The 15722-nt window shown below is 57.3% G+C and overlaps 1 protein-coding gene across 2 annotated transcripts in view; it reads right to left on the bottom strand.

Annotated features, from left to right (window-relative positions):
• The window catches only part of RASGEF1A (RasGEF domain family member 1A), a 72090-nt gene extending 61906 nt beyond the window's left edge, over positions 1 to 10184 (bottom strand). Inside the window, exon 1 of one of the 2 annotated variants that reach the window (XM_070433128.1) lies at positions 9898 to 10184. The gene's annotated coding sequence lies outside the window, so the exon portion shown is untranslated. The remainder of the gene's footprint in view (positions 1 to 9897) is intronic. The other variant, XM_070433122.1, reaches the window with a different exon arrangement.
• Positions 10185 to 15722: the final 5538 nt, after the last annotated feature.

The following is a 15722-nucleotide window of genomic DNA, read 5'->3' on the forward strand; positions in this document are numbered from 1 at the left end:
GGAGAGGAGTGAGCGACACCTCAGAGGGTGGGTCTCACAGCTCCAGAGGCCAGAGTGATGGACTAAGGGCCAGGCCTCGGCCACCCGGCCTCAGGCAGGGATCTCAGGCCCTCAGAACCTTGGCACTACCCGGGTGACAACTTTCACAGTCACCTTGGACAGGCTTGTGTCTGATCGCCCCTCCACATCTTTCTTGCCTGTGGGCACCTGGGTGCCACCCCTCCTCCAGGCCTCAGCCCCCATCTCTATCCTATTTGGCCAGCACCACTGTCCTAGGAAAGGACATATTTCTGCCCAGACCTCCCCCCCCGCCCGCCTCCCATGCCCAGTAGTGAGTGACAGAGCGCTGGACAATGACAGCTTCCAGAGCTCATGCACCCCCACCCCCCACCCCAACTCCACACCGTGCATCAGGCTGTTTGTCATTGTTATTCCTCCAACAACGTGTCCATCTGCATCAGGGTTCCTCTTCACTGGGTTTCCTCGGGGCGTGTTGGGCCTCACACTGGCCATCCCTGCTGGCCTGGGGGCAGGGCGTGCCCCTCAGGACTGACACACCTGTAGGGCCACAGTCTGCTCTCCCCGCACTGTCCAGGGCCAGGCAGCCAGTGCTTCTGACCAAGACACATAGAGAAGCCTAGAGAGGGTGGTGGGCTGGGGCCAGGACCTGGGCCTCTGATGTCAGAGCTGTGAGGTCCAGCAGTTGCAGTGGCCACTGTGGGAGGACATGTCCCACCCGACGGGAGAGCCACATCTACACAGGCGAGTGCAGGGTTGGGGGGGCGGGGCGTGTAGGCCGATGTGCACACGTGCATGGAGCACCTTGTAGAGGCCTGCCTGCCTCTGAGCCTCACAGGGCCTGGGGCTCTGGAAACACTGCTCTAGTCAGCCTGTCCCTGAAAGATGGGAAACTGAGGCACAGCTCCGTTTACTTAAACTCAGCGTCATCCAAATAGGTGGGCATGGGGGTGTTTAACCCTGAGGTGGGAGATTCACGCATGGGGTGCAACGCCGGCTCTGGCCAACGAGCCTGCCCTGTCAGGAGGCCAAGGTGAAAGGCAGGGGCAGGGTGAAGATGCCCTCCTGGTGGGCAGCAGGAGGGTGAGGTCAGGGCCTTCCATCGACCCTTCCTGAGAGGAAGGAGCACCATTGGGAGCACAGAGGAAGAAAAGTCCCAAGTGTGTGACTGGGAAAGCAAGGAGAATGGGATAAAGGGGGGTGAGGGTCTGGGCAGGGAGCCTCAGAGGGGCCCGGCAGGGGTGGGGGCGCTGCTGGGCCCAGTGCTCTCATGAGCCAGACCCACAGCCCCCTTTGTGCCAAACACAATCACAAGGCCCCTCGAGACCTGCCCGCCGGGCTCGGCCTCTCCACGCCTCCCTCCAGGTCAGTCCATGTGGCACCACCTGAGCTGCAAGGAGCCAGGGACAACTCATGGGCCCAACTGCAGGCTGCCCAAGGGAGATCCCGGCGTCACCGTCACTGGGCACGACAACTTGGTGATGAGACAGTGGCTGGGGCCCGAGTGCAGGCCCTAGACCCAGGCCAGGGCTCTTCCACCTCCATGGCCCTCACCGGCCTGGGGACGGGCACCCTCACGTCTGGTGGGCTCCGGCCAGCCGTCTCGGCTCTCGCGTCCCTGGCCTGCCTAGCTTCCTGCCATTGAGCCCGGGGCTGACAACCATGACTGTGGGTCAGTCCTTCCCTGGACAAACTGACAGAGTCCCTTCATGGACCGCCCAGCACTCGGGGAGCAGCATAGTGCAGATGGCATAGATGGGCCCGGGAAGATGGCACCTCACAGCAAAGTAGCCTGTGCTGTGTGAGCCAGGCCACAGGACGAGAGGGCAGAAGCCAGGAGCTGGGAGACCGAGGGAAAAGCAGGTGACGTCTTGCCTGAGAGTGGTGACAGTGCGACCTGGCCATGCTGCTGGGGCCAACCAGATTCCTAGCCCTCCTGCTGGCATGGGGCACATGCCCCCCCCCCCGCACCCCCCCCGCCTGCAGGCATGCTGCACAGCTCACACCCTCAACCTTCTCCAGAGGACTGGAGGGGTCGGCTATGGGCCGCTGACAAGCACAGAGGACCAGAGCCCAGCTCCCTGCCTCCGTGACACAAGCTGGTGGTTCAGTCTCCACTGCCGTGTCCCCATGGGGTTAGGCCAAGGTGAGACTTTCAAATCTCCTCCCTTTCCCACCTGCTTGCTCACCCGCTGGCAGGTGTCCCTTGAGAGCACACCCTCTACACCTCCGGCATCAGCATCCCCATCTCGGCTCTGTGCCTGAGGACCTGACCTACGCCAGGCCCTTCACAGGCACAGTGAGCTGAGCGGACGTAGGCAAAGCCCTTGGAGAGATCCTGACATGCAGGACACGCTATACTGACATTTCGAGTCCCTGGTGCTCCTAGAGTTCCCTGAACTCGGATTCCAATGACCACAGATGGTGGAGGCCTCCCTGCTGAGCCTGGAATCTGAGGTGCAAATGTGAGTTCAGGCAAGCACGAGGGACAGGGACGAGGGACGGGAGTCACAGTCAAGGGCAGGAAAGGCAGCGGGTGAGCCAGCTCCGGTCCTGGCCATGGGGAGGCTCCGGGCAACAAGAAGGGCACCGGAAGGTCAAGGGAGCACCCAGGAAGCACACTGCCCACTCTCCAAAGTGCTCCTTGGCACAGAGGGAAACCCCACCCCTGCCTTCCCTCAGACCCAGAGGCTCCTCTGCAAAGCTGGCTGATGATGCCAGCATTAAAAAAGGCGTGTGGGGCATTAAGTGAGGTCAGGTCTTACTGAAACACACAGTAGAACCTTTGGGGCAGCGGGCTGTTCAGGGCCCCCGGCCTGGTGCTTGTGTGTGAATGTACACATGCGTGCACGCACACACACACACACGCACACACACCCAGCACACCAATACCCTGAGCCTGGACAAGGTGGTCCAAGGGCTCTGGCCACCACACTGCTGCCTTCCTTCCTCATCCCTCTGCAGTCTCGCACCCTTCCTGGCAGCAGTCCTTTGATGGACACCCCTCCTCTTTGCCTCCTCGAACAGTATCCCTGGCCTCCTCACTGAACAACAGCTCTTTAGGGCCAAACTCTGGACATGCCTGGCTGTGCCCCGGGGCCGTGTCCTGGTGACCACCCTGGCCAGAGAGCGTGCTAAACCCTTGGTCTCTGCAAGACCGCGGGCAGGGCAGCTCCCAGACCTGACCTACTGATGCAAGGAGAAACTGGGGACTCCACACCCCACCCTGGGGAACCCCCGTGGTCCTCAGGAGGCCTGACCACCGCCCCCTGCCTGTAACCCCTTTCCCAGGCGCCTGCTCCCTGGCCCCTTTCCCATCTCCAGGGCCAAGGAGGAGGCACCTGCACACGAACTTCTCAAAGAACTGGGCTGTCCAGACAATCACCGCGACACACGTGCAGGGCCAAGATGGCTGTCCCCACCAGTATCCCTCGTTATAATTTTATCACTGGATTCCATTGCCATCTAATACCCAGGATGATTTATTCTTTGATCTAGTGAGTGCTTTAAACTTTCCAAATATGAGACGCTTGAAACTGCATTTTGTTATTAATTTCTATCATAACTGCATTGTGGGCAGACAGCATGGTCTGAATCACCATGTTTCTCTGATAAACCTTCGGGTGTTTTCACAGCTCGTCTGCAGGCAATTTTCGGGAAAGTCCCCTCGCTGACTGCAGTGTTTGCTTGTGCACCTGGGCCCATTAGCCGCTGGGGGCGTGGCATGTGTGGTGGGCGGCTCCCTCCAGGCCCTGCCCCATGTGGGATGCCCACTTGTGACAGCGGTTCTAGCTGCCTTGGTCCTTCCCAGAGGAGCAACTCGCACCCTGGACAACCTTGCTCACTGTCAACCCTCCCTCCCGAGTCCTTCCAAACCCCACTTTGCTGGCCCAGCAGTGACCTGGGGCTCCAGTGCCCAAAAGTTTTCAGAGACACCTTCAGCCACACTCACCTTGCTGGGGGTGAGCTGGGCCCCCAGGCCAGAGGAGGGAGGCCACAGGCCTGGGAGGGCCCCCCTGGGGTGGGGCCCAGCAGGAAGGGCCCTGGCCTTGGATGGGCAGTGCATGTAGACCATGGGCTCTCCCCAAGGCCAGCCTGATGTTCTCCTGCGAATGGCCTCAGCCTCCCGCAGGGCCCACCCCCTACTACTAACGACAACGGAGTGACTCACTGGCGCAGCCTGTTCTGCCATTACCTCCTGAGAGCCATGGAGGCACCACAAGCTTCTCCTCTGGGAGCCTCCAACCCCATCCAACCCGGTCCATCCGCCCTAATCCCCTCATCTCGCCGGTCCACACACCCAGCCTCCACCCTTCTTCCCTGTCCCTCAGCTGAGGGAGGAAACCTGGGTCCTGGCTGCCGGGGCCCACCCTCTGCAATCAGCACGGGCGAGGGGGGGGGGGGGGCAGACCCAGGCCTCAGAGGAGGCGATCCCTGAGAGGGCTCCTTCAGAGTGCACAGCAGGGAGGGGCTTGCGCAGAACCAGCTGTGGGGAAGTTTCAGGCAGAAGTATGGGCCTCTGAGCTGGGTTTCTACAGTGACAAGATGGGGCTCCTCACCTAGGAAGTGCCCGGTGCCAGGGCTGGGCACATCCCCCACACCCGGGGCCTTCCCTGGTGGCCGGCTGTGTCTGTGTAGGCCATACCCAGATGGAACTGAGGCACCGAGACAGGCACATTGGGCGTCTGGATGCCAGAGTCTCAGCCTCACGGGCAAACCGGGTCAGCAGAGGGGCCCATCCAGTGAGCAGCCTTAGCGGGGGTGGCAAACAGGCTCGGCAAATAAACCCGTCAGAATGCACGTCCTCTCCCAGCCCCCTCAGCTTCTGGGTGAGCCAGCCTCCTCCACGAAAGCTACTCTTTGTTAACAGAGTTGCCATGGCAACTGATCCAGGAGAACTCTCTTCAAGGTAGCATCTGAGGGTGACACTTGGATAGATGGAAGTGGTGGTGACAACAGGCAGGAGCCTGGCCTCCCAGCCCACCCCCATTACTCCTTCCTGAGCAGGTCTGGGTCACCAGAGACCTCCCCCTTCTCAGTCCAGAGCTTCTGGGTCTGCTCCCCTGTCCTCTCCCTGAATGGGGGTAGCAACATGGCCCAGGCCAGGCACATCCCTCATCCCTCACCTCCTCACCCCCACTCCCCAGAGGCTCCCGGGCACAAATGGGTGCCCCTCTGCCCCCCACTCACAACTGTTCACAGACTTTGCTGAGTCTACCAGTGCAGCCACCATTTCTGAGCTTGGGGTCCAATTGGGGCCAAGCCAGGTATAGACACAACGATCCCTGAGAGGGCTCCTTCAGAGTGCACAGCAGGGAGGGGCTTGCGCAGAACCAGCTGTGGGGAAGTTTCAGGCAGAAGTTTCAGGAGTCACAGACCGATAACTGTGCAGGGGCAGCACACAGCAGAGGCCTGGGGCCCCTGGCACAGATGCCCATGCAGAAAGGCACCCCAGGAAGGCTGGGAACCAACTAGGTGGGCAAAGAGGCACCTGCATGGAGCAGGAGGTCCGAGCATCTTTACGAGAAGGTTAAAAAGGTCACCTGACTGTGCTGTGAAAAGGGGTTACAGCGGAGGAGGCTGTGCAGCTGTCAGGCCAGGGGAGGGCAGCCCGACCTGGGGAGGCGGCAGTGGGCAGGGACAGGTAGGGTGGGTAGAAGACAGGTCTGGGGTGGTGGGCTAACCTGGCTGATGACTCAGTCCATGCCAGCGGGTCTGGCAGAGGCACAAGGGAGACCCCAGCTGCCCCACCTGCTCCGATGGGGAGCAGAGGGCAGGAGAGGTTCAGGGAACCATGACAGCTGACAGGCTGCCCGTGGTCACCTGGAGGCATCCAGCAGGCACCAGCTTGAATGTTGACAGAGCCCAGAGGTCAGGAGGGGCTGGTACGAGTTGGAAAGGGATCAGCACCAAGGAGGGAACAGAAGCGGTGGCTGGGAGGAGAGGATACAGGTCCAGTTCCTGAGGAATGGCACTGCGCCCCGGGAATGGAGGCCAGAGGCCATGGAGGCCCAGGGCTGAGCCTGCAGAGCCCAGGCAAGGCCCACCTGGGAGTAGGGCCAGTGACTGCCTGCAGATGTCCACAGGCCCGAGAAGACCAGTTCCCTGGAGAGAAGGGGGCGCCCCAGATTGGAGTGGGAAGTGAGGGTGTGGAGTGAGCAAGCAGAGACGCTGCAAACTCCGTGTGTGCAGGGGAGGACAGGAGGGTGGAAAAAGCTGGAGAGAGAGACCATGAGAAGGGGTGGTTGTTGTGTTTAAGCTGCAGAAGCTGCACGCAAGTAATTCCACCCGCCAACTAGGGCAGCAACACCTCACCTAGGAGGAGGTGATGCGATCGCTGGACAAACGGAGAAAGTGCCCCCCGAGTGCCCAACACTGTGCCCCATGGGCTGGCTCCCTGACTCAGGGGCATCACCCACAGGAGAAATGGGGTGCTCTCCTCTGAAGAGTCAGGGAGACTCCCAGAGGGCCAGCCTGGGCCCCTCCCCCCTGAGTTGGTGCTTGCCCGCTGCTCCCTGAGCTCACCTGCACCACAGACCTCCGCAGCCCGCTCAGAAGGGACAGGGCCGGATGTGAGCTCCGGCCACCGCTCTGGGCAGCACAGGCTCAGCCTGGCCCTGGCCCAGCGCAGGTGCCCTGGGGGGAGGGGCAAGAGGCTTCCTCCTTCCTCCACATCCCAGCATCACTGCACGGACCCTGGGAGCCTCCCGCCAAATAAGGGAGGTGGAGACGCTCCCAGAGCAGGACCACTGGCACCTGTGTGGTTCTCAGGACATGTAGACCTTGCAGATGAGAGCATCACACTACCCACCAGAGGCCATCATCCTGCCCCCCTCAGCAGGGACAGCCAGGGGACAGGAGCATTAGACCTCGCCCACCCTCGCGCTGGCAGGCATCAGGGAGAATGCTGGCATTGTCACACTCTGGGTGACATGTCCCACAAGCCTCTTTTCAGGGCCTGAGGCCCATCCCAGGAAACCCATTCCCAAGGCCCTCCCTGCCACCGGGAGCCCGATCTTCCTTCCGTGCTGGCCCTGGCCCTCGAGCGCTCTGAGCAGCCAGGACAGTGCGGGGGCTCTCCCTTCCACGGTTCCTACGCCACTGCCAGGCTGACCACTGCTCACCTGCCCAAATCTGGCTCCAAGTTTGTTAGACTGGCACTTCCTGGTGTCCCCAGCTCAGGGGCTTTCTGAATGGACCCTTGGAGACGAGCCCCTCTGGGCCAGGCCAGGGCATCTTTTGCGTCCACTCCCTGACACATACACATGTATACACAGCCCTGTGTGCCCGGGAACAGGTGAGAAGGTCATGCCCTCTGAAAAGAGAGCAGAATGCCCTCCTCAGACCCCTCAGGACAGAGGGTCCGGACATATGACCATGGGCATCAGAGACCTCCCCCCAGGCAGTTTCCCTGCTGGTGCCACCACAGCCTCCATGATGACGGCCGCCCGCCCCCTCCCTCCCTCCTCAGACTGCCTGGCAATCCCGTTGCTAAGTAAACACTCATCAGATGGAGGTGGGCTCCGGAGGGCAAAGGAACAGGCGGCAGCCTGGAGTGGGTAGGAGGCACTGGAGGCAGCTCTCAGCGCTGAGAAAACCAGCCCTAGCGACCAGGGCTGCAGCAGATGGCCTCGGGAGGGAAGGGGGGGGAGGAGGAGTCCCAGCAGAGGCCCAGGAGGATGGGCCAGGACTGGGAGCCAAACTGAGTCACGACCACCTGGACAGGCCCGCTCTACATCTCAGTTCCTTCCACCAAGGCCCTGGGGCCCAGCCCCGTGGGGAGGCCAGGGGCCCCCTTCTGGGGGAGAGTCCCACAGAATGTGCATCCTACACCAGCCCCCCCTCCCCCCCCACACACACACACACCAGGGCACTGGTTGGGCCTTAAAGGCCCAGCTGCTGGCCCTGCACCTTCACTTGACCTATTTGACAAATTTGGCTTCTGTGGCACATGTGACTTGAGAACAGGGTTCGTGGCTAAAAACCAACAGTCAACCAAAGCCACTACAGTCCTGCTCATCCTGCTCATGATTCTGCAGGGGACAGGGGTGCTCGGGGACTCTCGGGCCACACCTGAGCATGTGGCCTTGGCGTGCTCTCCTGCAGAGGGCGAGGGGACAGAGTAGGGGTCTGCTGCTCACCTGCCTGGGGGGCCACTTGCTAGAGACACTCTCCCCCCTCAGCCTGGGCCCACCAGCCCCTGGCCTTGCTCAGGCCTGCCCAGCACAAACTGCACAAACGCTGGTGGGCCCGCATTTCGCATTTCTCCCGCCTCCTCCTCTGCCTGCAGTTGCTAAGTTACGCCAAAAAAATCCCTCTGCTCCGTGTGAACTGTTCCATTTCCACGATTTTCCAGGTGGAAGGAAGCCATCAGGCTGACAGTTCGAGAAAAACAAACTTGGTGGCTGGCTCTCAGGCACCCGGGCATAGGTGGGGACACCTGCTTGTGCTCCCAGACCCAGCGGCCATTTGCAAGAGTGCACAGCTGCCCTGGGAGTGTCGCACCGGCACGCGGGTCCGAACTGCTCCCTCCTTCTCGGGAGCCTGTGGGTTCTGCTGCCAGCCCTGCCCCGGCTGCTGGGTCACCATAACCCACGTCTCAGGAACAGAAAAGCCAAAGCCGTCCACTTCCTCCCACTCAGGACCCCACCTCCTGTTCTGGGCTGGGGTCCTGAAGTGCCACTGCAAACTGTCCCCATGTGTCAGGGAGGGGAGTTCCCTGAGTCACTGAAACCGTGGGGTCATTCTACAGATGGGGAAACCGAGTCTCGGAGAGGCCTGCAGATGTCAAGCCCTGTGGCCTCCGGACTCCCTAGTTCTCTGCTTGTGACAGGAGCTGCCCCTGCTCCCTGGGCCTTTCCAGGCAGGGAAGAGCCTGCCCTGAGGCTGGGCCGTAACTGTCCGGTGGGAGACCCTGAGGGGCAGACCAGGCGCTGCCTCTGTGCGGTTCTCCCGCCGGCCAACCTGACTCCATGTCCTGGGCTCCTGGGGCAGGTGGCCATCTGGGCCCCTCCCTCACTCCAAAGGGCAGGAGAAGGATGACCACGCTGGAGGAGGGTGGATCAGATGGGACTCTAAGCAGGGAAGCAGGGAGCCCCAGCCACCACCGCACCTCAGCCCCCAGCCGCTCCGGGAAGGCAGGCAGCATCCCTGGGGGTCCACCAGCTTCAGCCCTCACAAGCAGCCAGAGATGCGGGGGCCAGGGCCTGCCGAGTGTCGCTCATGGACAGCAGTGAGCCCCCTCCCCATTCACACAGGCAACCAGAACGAGCTGTACTGCCCCAGGCCCTGCTCCCTGCCCGGCCTGGGGCGCAGAGAGCACGGTCCTTCAAATGACCCTGCCCACGGCGGGGGGGGGGGGGGGGGGGGCGCCTCGCCCTGGTCCAGGTCACCTCCCCTCAAATGCTGAGCTCACCCCCAATTCCTCGCCAAGCAGCAAGGGAGTGCAATGCCATCGCGGGGCCCAGAAGGCAGATGAGCAAATGGAAACTTCCAACTGCGCAGCGCCGAGCCCCATGGATTCCCCAGCCCCGCTACCCTGCGGGGCCCCGGACAGCGGACCTGCCAGTGGGTGCCCACGCCCGCCTGCCGCGTGCGCTCCCGCCACGGCCAGGCCGAGCCCGCCGGTGCCCCACAGGGTCGCGGGACTGGGGATCCCGGCTCCGTGCAGCCGCGGTGAGCCCTCGGCATTCCGCGCTGGGCTCCAGCCCACCCTCCGCCACGCGCGTCCCCAAAACCGCGCCGGCAGCCCACGCCCCGGCCCCACGACGGCCGCGCCCGGCAGAACCCTGGGCCCACGCACGCCCCGCCCGACCGTGGCCGCGACCGGAGGGGACGGCCCGCCGGCGGGGAGACCGAGGATGGGCGGCCGCTGCCTACCTGGGTCCGGGCCAGCGTAGCTCCCGCGCCACCCTCGCGCCGCAATCGGGCCCGGAGCAGCGCGCGGCCGGCGCCGGCGGCTCATGCTCCGCGCCCGGGCACCCGCCCACCCGCCGCCGCCTCCGCGCTGCGCCAGCTGCGGGCAGATCAGCTCCCTCCGCAGCTGGCGCGGGGGAGCGAGAGCGAGCGAGCGCGGCGGGGGTCGCGGAGCCGGCACAGACCCGGCGAGAAGCAGGGGTGGGTGGAGGTGCTGTCGCTCCGGGAGCTGGCGGGCGCCGGGGGAGGGAGGGCGCCGGGCCGGGGCGTGGAGAGGGAAGTGCGGGACGAGGTGCCCCGAGAGGTGGAGGCTTGGCCAGGAAGCTGGGCGGGGTCGGTGTGGGGGTCGGAGAGGGAGGCGCGGGGAGAGAACGCGCCAGGCTTTCATGTTTTAAAGTATAAGGTGACGAACAGCCTAAATTTTTATCAGTGGCACATCCTGGCTCCTTGGACCAGCCTGGCCACCCTATCAGCTTGGCGCTGGGCTCGTACCCCCTGTGCAGATGAGAAAACTGATGCTTAGGGGAGGGAAGTGACCCTGCAGGCTCTCAGAGCTGTAAGTGTCAGGGCGAGGGTCCAAAATCATCGTGAGCCCCAGCCGGTTTGACTCGGTGGATAGAGCATCGGCCTGCGGACTGAGGGGTCCCAGGTTCGATTCTGGTCAGGGCACCTGCCCGGGTTCTGGGCTCGATCCCCAGTAGAGGGCGTGCAGGAGGCAGCCGATCAATGACTCTTTCTCATTATTGATGTTTCTATCTCTCTCTCCCTCTCCCTTCGTCTCTGAAATCAATAAAAAAATATATTTTTTTAAAAAATTGTGCTTGATTGATTTTCAGTGAGAATATTGGTAACCATCCACACCTTGATTTTCACTGTGGGAGGGTTTTAGGTTACTGACTCTTATTCTTTAATAGATACATGACTGTGCAGATACTTGTTCCCATGTCACTTTTGGTAAATTGTGTTTTTTTTAAGTTTCCTTGTTGCCTACAGTTTCTGATTTACTGAGCAGTTGCTCATAACATCCCTGCATCATCCCTCAGATGTCTGTAGAATCTGTAGCCATGTCCTGCTTTTCATTCTGATATTGAGAATCTTTGTGTTTTCTTTTTTCTTTTCTTCCTCAGTCTTGTTAGGGTTTTGTCAATTTCATGATTTCTACTTTTGGGGGATATTAATTATCCTCTTTTTTTCCAGTTTCTTAAATTGGAAGCTACACTCATTGGTTTTCAACCTTCTTTTCTACTATATACATTTAAAGCTATACATTTCCTTTTAAGCACTATTTTACTGTCTCAAATTTTAAGAGCATTTTTCTCATTTAGCTCAAGATATTTTTAAATTTCCATTTTGACTATTCTTATGGCCTATGGGTTATATGGAAGGGTGTTCCTTAGTTTCCAAATATTAGGGGATTTTCCAGTTACTGTCCTGTTATTGGTTCTAATTTAATTATACAACACGCAGAGGATATACTCTGACTGATTTCCACACTCTGAAGTCTGCTCATACATTCTTTTTTTTATTTTGTTTTATTGCTTAAAGTATTACAAAGAGTAGTACATATGTCTACTTTTTTTTCCCTTGACCTTCCAGCAGCCTCCCTTACCCCCCAGTGTCTTGTGTCCATTGGTTATGCTTATATGCATGCATACAAGTCCTTCGGTTGATCTCTTACCCCTTCCAACCCTCCCCGGCCTTCCCACTGTACCCCAGAATATGTTCTGTTTGGGTAAATGTCCTGTATGCCCTTGAAAAGAATGAACACTCTGTATATGTCAGTTAGGTCAGATTGGTTGATCAAGTCCAAGTCTCTGTTGTACTGAATTGTATCTCACATTCTTTCAGTTCCTGAGACAACCCGAAAGCCCTTCATTGAGTGAATGAATAAACAAACCATGGTACATCCAGACAGCTGAATTCTACTCAGCAACAATGTGACTGATTCTCACAAGCATTATGTAAAGTGAAAAAAGCCGGGCTCAAAATGATTGAAACTGTGGGATTCCATTTATATGACATTCTAGAAAAGGCAAAAACTATAGAGATGGAGAACACAGCAGTGGTGCCAGATGTCTGTGGTGTGGAGGTGGGGAGGGGTAGCTCTAGCATGGGGAAAATTTTAGGAGCCATGAAAGTGTACCTGTATCTTGATTTGTGGTGGTGGTCACATAACCCTATGCATTTGTCAAATTTTTAAGAAGCTGTATACCAAAAAGAGTGAATGTTACTGTATGTAAATTTTAAAATAATATTTAATCACTAGGGGCTTCTGTGACCACCCTGTCATCTCTCTCTCTGTTCAGATGTTGTCCACAGATTTTGTTTTCCCCTCCTTTTTGCTGTATCTATTATTATTGGCGGGGGGGGTGGGGGGTGGAATCAGGATGATTCATTGCTGCCAATGACTAGGGCATTGCCACTATGCCAGGAGGAAGAAGTCTCTAGGGCGCACAGGGGAAGCGGAGGGAGCAGTGAAAGCCCCGTTGCAATAGTCAGATGGTGAGTGGCGCTGGCTTAGACCAGGACAGTCACGCTCCTGGTGATGAGAAGTGTCTGCAGCTGGACACGTACTGCAGCTAGAGCCCAAAGTGCTTGGGCAGAGAGCAGGGAGGAGGCACAACCGCTGTGCCCCCGCACTCCTATCACCCTCCCAGTTAAGGAGCGCCTCCAGGGGCACCCGCCCAGCAGGACAGGGCGGTGTTCTGTGTGCTCCTTACTTTGGGGGAGCTTTGGGGTGGAGGGAGTTCTGCAGGTAACAGTTCAGCCACCCCATTCCTGTCACACTCAGACATGGCTGGGCCTCAAATGCCCCTCCCCCCACCCCCCCTTCACCCCACCTTTAATAAGGAAACCGAGTACTGCATTTCAAATGTGAGGCCGCTACAGTCACAGTCACATCACAATGTTCAGTGAAATCTGTGTTACTATGGTTCCCATTCCTTTTCATTTAGAATCGGAATAAAATTGTATTTCAAATACCGTTTTAAAAAAATAAGCAATAAAAGACTTCCCAGCACAATGGGTGCACCAGCTGACAGCGCTTTCCTCCCTTCCTGTCAAACCAGGTCACCGGGAAGTCAGCTTTCTCCCTCCTGCCTTCACGTGCCTCCCCTTCTAGCCTCATTTCCGAAGAACAGGTTTTCAGTTGTTCCCTTGCCAATACCCTAGTTTCCTTGCTCCTCTTACCTTTGTGTCCCCCGCCTGGCGAGACTCCAGTGACAGACAAACCCAACTGTGCCTTCTCCAGACATCCCCGCGGTGTCTGGTGCTGCTGGAGGCGGCCACACAGCCCTGCTGTCAGGCTGTGCACCACAGTGAACTCACCAGCCGGGGAACTGAGAGCTCAGCACTACTCAGCCATTCTCCAGCAGTTCACTTGCTCCTTTTCTTTTCTTACTTTCTGTTTTTAAAGATATTTTTATTAATTTCAGAAAGGAAGGGAGACAGGGAGAGAGAGAGAAACATCAATGATGAGAGAGAATCATTAAGCTGTTGCCGCCTGCACACCCCACACTGGGGATGGAGCCCACAACTCCAGCATGTGCCCTGACTGGGAATCGAACTGTGACCTCCCGGTTCATAGGTCGACGCTCAATCACTGAGCCACGCCAGCCAGGCTCTCGCTCCTTTTCTTAAACCGTGAAGTAAGTCACGGATGGAGAAGTGTATGAAGTATGTGTACAGTTTCAAGAATAATCACAATGAGAATCCACCTGGCAGCAGGACTTAGGTTAAGAAGTAGGGCAGTGCCAGAATGTGAGGAGCCCCCTTCGTGTTCTCCCAGGGGTTGCCCCTCGTACCCTCTCCCCACCACCCGCCTCGCAGAGGTAACCATCATCCTGATGATACCGAACCCAGGGTCGTTCGGCTGCCTGTTGCTTGAAAGCCAATAATCAAGAGACAGGAGCTGATGGGAGGAAAATTCAGTTTATTCAAAAGCCAGAGCTTGTCATCACAAGGACCATCTTAACACCTGTCGCTTTAATTAAACGTCCAAACCTGTAAGAATTTTATGAGCTTCTTCAAGCCAAACCGACAACAATTTCCAGGAAGCAAAATCTCAACGGATTGAGAAAATGCTCTGGAAAATGGCAGTTTTGCACCTTCTCTTATACCTCAGACTCAAAGGAGAAGATGGAAGGGGTTACATGAAATGTATTGGTGATAGAGTAGGTAGGCGGGAGACATTTCTGGGATTGAATAAAAAGTAAAACGAATAGACACACACTTCTTTCACATTTGTGGGTACAGAGTAGTTAGCAGTCAGCAATTAACCCAATAACAGTAACAATGAGGGGATTTGTGGTCTCTGCTCTGGTGCAGTTGGGGGTCTGGAAAAAGGGCGTTCCATAGGTATGTTATCATAGATGCAACTAGGTAACAGACAGGCTCAATTAGGTAAAGAATGACCTTTGTCAGGGAAGACAATGGCTTGGGACATGACTACCCGCCCTAACTCGCTTTTAGCTAGAAAGTGTTCATTTCAGACCATCTTATGTGGCTGCTTTAGGTCTCTGAGTCTGTACCTCCCTTGAGTTTGTCGGGTTTCCTATGCGGCCCCTTTTTCGTCCAACATTTCAGTGCAGGCCGGGGTTGTTGTTTGCTTTTTAATGTGCCTCTTGTTACCTTTTTTTTTTTTATTGCTAAAAGTATTACAAAGGGTATTACATATGTGTCCTTCCGCCCCCCCCCCCCACCCCGCCCTCGACAATCCCCTGGCCTCCCTTACCCAGGTGACTTTTTTTTTGTTTGATTGATTGATTTCAGAGAGGAAGGGAGTGGGAGAAAGAGATAGAAACATCAATGATGAGAGAATCATTGATCGGCTGCCTCCTGCACGCCCCCTACTCAGGATTGAACCCACAACCCGGGCATGTGTCCTTGACCGGAATCGAACCTGGGACCCTTCAGCCCGCAGGCCGACGCTCTATCCACTGAACCACACTGGCCAGGGCCAGGCAGGGGTTTTAGGAGCGGGGCCAGGAGAAGCAGAACAGAGGAACTGGAGGGGTTGTGAGCCTCATTGGAGGGTGCGGGCTGCTATGTGTGAGTCAGCACAGTCTGCTCTGCTAACGTCTTGTCAGTCAAAGGCGAGCAAATCTCCTGGAGCTAAAATGCCCGAAGGCTGGAGTTGGTTCCTTTGAGGTTAGCTCCTAGAATGTTTTAAGCAAACAGGTTGTGTATCTGTAGCTACATGTGAATTTACAAGTCATCATTTACAGAAACAATGTTAAAAGAATGATGGGGTGCCCTGACCGGTTTGGCTCAGTGCATAGAGCGTCACCTGAGGACTGAGGGGTCCCAGGTTCGATTCCAGTCATGGGAATGTACCTGGTTGTGGACACATCCCCAGTAGGGGGTGTGCAGGAGGCAGCTGATCGATGTTTCTCTCTCATCGATGCTTCTAACTCTCTATCCCTCTCCCTTCCTCTCTGTAAAAAAAGCAATAAAATATATATTTTTTTAAAAGAATGATGGGGTTGGTTACACTAATATTTATTCCCATGCCTCTATTTTAAACTTCCATTCCTAGATATATGCCTGTTTTCGGACTTTTGTGAATGGAATTTAAGGGGACCAAAGTTTTGCTACCCAAAAAATACCTCTTGGGATAGTGATTTTAAGCTGGTTATTAAGAAACAAAAGACTCAGCTCAGCCAGTGTGGCTCAGTGGTGGAGCACCAACCTATGAACCAGGAGGTCTGATTCCCGGTCAGGGCACATGCCTGGGTTGCAGGCTCAATCCCCAGTAGGGGGTGTGCAGGATGATGATTCTCTCTCATCAT

This window comes from Myotis yumanensis, unplaced genomic scaffold (genome assembly GCF_028538775.1).
Source record: "Myotis yumanensis isolate MYYU_CA2020_CCGP unplaced genomic scaffold, mMyoYum1.0.hap1 SCAF_13, whole genome shotgun sequence".
In the NCBI taxonomy this organism is placed as follows: Eukaryota; Metazoa; Chordata; class Mammalia; order Chiroptera; family Vespertilionidae; genus Myotis; species Myotis yumanensis.